Raw genomic sequence first — 3,033 nt, 5'->3', positions numbered from 1 at the left:
GTGGCTTAAAACTCACGCTGGGCACGTGTGCATGCGTGCCCAAGATCCCGAGAGGAGAATGGAGGAGAAGGGATTGCGGCGTGACCATCCCCCCTGGGGGGTGATTTCTCGCTTTCTGTCTCTATGTCCCTCTCTGTCTGTCTGGCGAGCGCACACGCCCTATAGTAAAAAACCTCTCCAAAAAAACAAAACAACAAAAAAATTCATGCTGGGTGCATGTGCATGTATGCCCAAAATCTCAAGAGGAGGATGGAAAAGAAGGGATTGTGGAGTGCCCATCTCCCCTGAGGGGTGATTTCTCACTTTGTGTCTCTTTGTCTCTCCGGTGAATGCATGCACCCTATAGCAAAAATGTCTTTAAAAAAAAGAAAGAAAAAGAAACTTAATTCATTTGAAATTAAACAAATTAAATAAGGGGGGAGTTAATTTTAAATTATCTCATTCATGACCTCCCTAGCTGAGAATTATAAAGATGATGACCTGGTAAACTCTAATGGGGTTATAAATATACCATCCAGGAGAGATTGTTCTTGTTCATGAAGATGATCCTAACTTTAAGCTTGATCAGGCATCTTGGGAGAACATACTGTGACAGGAACACATACAAGATCTTAATACAGTTGTAGTATCCATGGCAGGAACTTTTTTTTTTTGAGAGATTTTTGCTATAGGGCGCGTGCGCTCGCCAGACAGACAGAGAGAGACAGAGAGACAGAAAGTGAGAAATCACCCCCCAGGGGGGATGGCCATGCCACAATCCCTTCTCCTCCATTCTCCTCTCAGGATCTTGGGCACTCACACACACACGCCCGGCGTGAGTTTTAAGCCACCGGGTCCAGGACTCGAACCGTGGTCGACTACGTGGGAGTCCAGCGACATAGCCATTACGCTAACTGCTGGTCCCGAAGGAACTTTTAATAAAGGGAAATCATTTCCACTGGACTTCATGCTTAAATGTATGTATAACAAGGATTCTGAAAGTTGGATTGGTGGAAACAACAAACTCCTAACTGACTTTACATGGCAAAATGGGTATGAAAGAGAAACAACAGGCATTCAAGTTTGAAAGGAAGTATTTCTGATTGATAGACCTAATGAAACAAAAATGGTTGTGCTGCTAACGGATAGCCAGGGTGCCTTTGATAGCCAGCCAACTATCAAAGACTGTGAGACAGCGATGCTCTGAGCACTATGACTAGCTCTGTCCAGCTATATAATTTGTCTCATAATATTCAAGAAGATGATTTCCAACACTTGTGATTATTTACAGAGTATGGAAGACTTGCAATGGAAAAAAATCTATCAGAAACCATTTCATACTTTGATGGTTTTGATTCAAGATTGGAGTTATCATTATGAATATTCATATAGTTTGGAAGGTAGAAAACAATTCCTTGAAAAGAGATTGCAGGGGAACCAGCAGTTAGCATAATGGCTATGTCTCTGGACTCCCACTTAGTCAACCACGGTTGGAGTCCCGAACCCGGTGGCTTAAACTCATGCCAGGCACATGTGCGTGCGTGCCCAAGATCCTGAGAGGAGAACGGAGGAGAAGGGATTGTGGCGTGGCCATCCCCCCGGGGGGTGATTTCTCGCTTTCTGTCTCTCTGTCTCTCTCTGTCTGACAAGTGCACGCGCCCTATAGCAAAAACCTCTCCGAAAAAAGAAACAAAAAAACAAAAACAAAGAAAAGAAAAGAAATGAAAAGAGATTGCAGGTAAAACAAAATCAACATGAAGAGTTACGGAAGATAAGGAAGCACATTCACAATTGTTTCTCAAATCTTGACTGCTTCTTTTTGTCACATCCTGTTCTTAAAGTTGCAACTAATCCTAGTTTTGATGGGAGGATGAAAAATATTGCAGAAGACTTTAAATGAGAGTTTCAAAATCTAGTTCCATTGCTGCTTGCCCCTGAGAATTTGGTAGAAAAAAGAGTTAAGTGGATCTGAAGTCACTTATAGAGATCTTGTAGAATATTTTAAGACTTATATTAAAGTTTATCAAAGAGAGAAGTTTCCACATCTAAAGTCTTGCTTCACTTCAGGCAGCATCTGAAGCTAATAATCTTGCTGCAGTAGTGTGAGCAAGAGATATCTATTGCAAAAGTATGGAGCAGATATGTGTTGGGGAGAAGCTTTATATTGCACCTTCAGATCTGGAGCAAAAACACCTGCATCTCAAGGAAGTGGCTATCAGTTTTGTTCTGAAAAAAAAAATGGGTAGAGATGAGTTCTGCCATTGTTAGCAGGACCAGCTTGAAGCTAAAATTGAAGAAACCTATGCAAATTTTACAAAGCACATTTGCAAAAATATCTTCTATGTTGCTCGTACCCCTGCCACCCTGTTCGTGGTCATGTTTGCTATGTGTATAATCTCAGAACTGACTGCTTCATTGACCTAAATCTATTGCTTTCTTGTGTAACATTGTCATGGGGATAGCACTGATGTCTCTTTGTATGTGGGCATATTTTAAATACTCTGGGGAGTTCAGATAAATTGGAACAATGATTGTGATCAGATTGCTGAAACACTGTGGGAGCAGATATTGAAGTCTCTGAGTGATAATTTGATGCAGGAAAGCATAAGGCAGTCTGTAACAAACTCTATCAAAGCAGGCCTGACTGACCAGGTGTCTCATCATGCCAGATTAAAGACAGACTGACAGTTCATCTCCTCATGGACTCCACTCCTCCCATTTTTTCATGCTTGCTGTACAATGAGAACTCAAATAAAAATAAAGCAAAGTTTACAGTCAATTGTAGAAATAGTTTAGTACAACTGGATTCACAGATAGCTGCCACAAAGTGTGAAGATTGTTTTTTTTTGGTTTTAAGCATTCTTTTAATGGCTCCTAAACTGTGGAGATTGGCTGAGGGCCATTAGTTTACCATGCACATTTGTGTCATGTTTAATCCTTATTTTTTTTCTTTTTACTTAATCTAATGTTAGTGAAATTTGTCTCATGTAAAAGGGTATTTCAGGGAAACATTTAAAGAAATCTATTTAGAGTCTCTTTAACACAGTATCCCAT

The 3,033-nt window shown here is 40.6% G+C and overlaps 1 pseudogene; it reads left to right on the top strand.

Moving 5' to 3' along the window:
• Positions 1–444: 444 nt before the first annotated feature.
• LOC102468014 (atlastin-2 pseudogene) lies at positions 445–2,686 on the top strand (annotated as a pseudogene).
• The last annotated feature ends 347 nt before the right edge of the window (positions 2,687–3,033 follow it).

This window comes from Tupaia chinensis, unplaced genomic scaffold (genome assembly GCF_000334495.1).
Source record: "Tupaia chinensis unplaced genomic scaffold, TupChi_1.0 Scaffold000243_1, whole genome shotgun sequence".
In the NCBI taxonomy this organism is placed as follows: Eukaryota; Metazoa; Chordata; class Mammalia; order Scandentia; family Tupaiidae; genus Tupaia; species Tupaia belangeri.
Note: the sequence above shows the minus strand (reverse complement) of the source record. Positions and strands in the feature narration are given on the sequence as shown.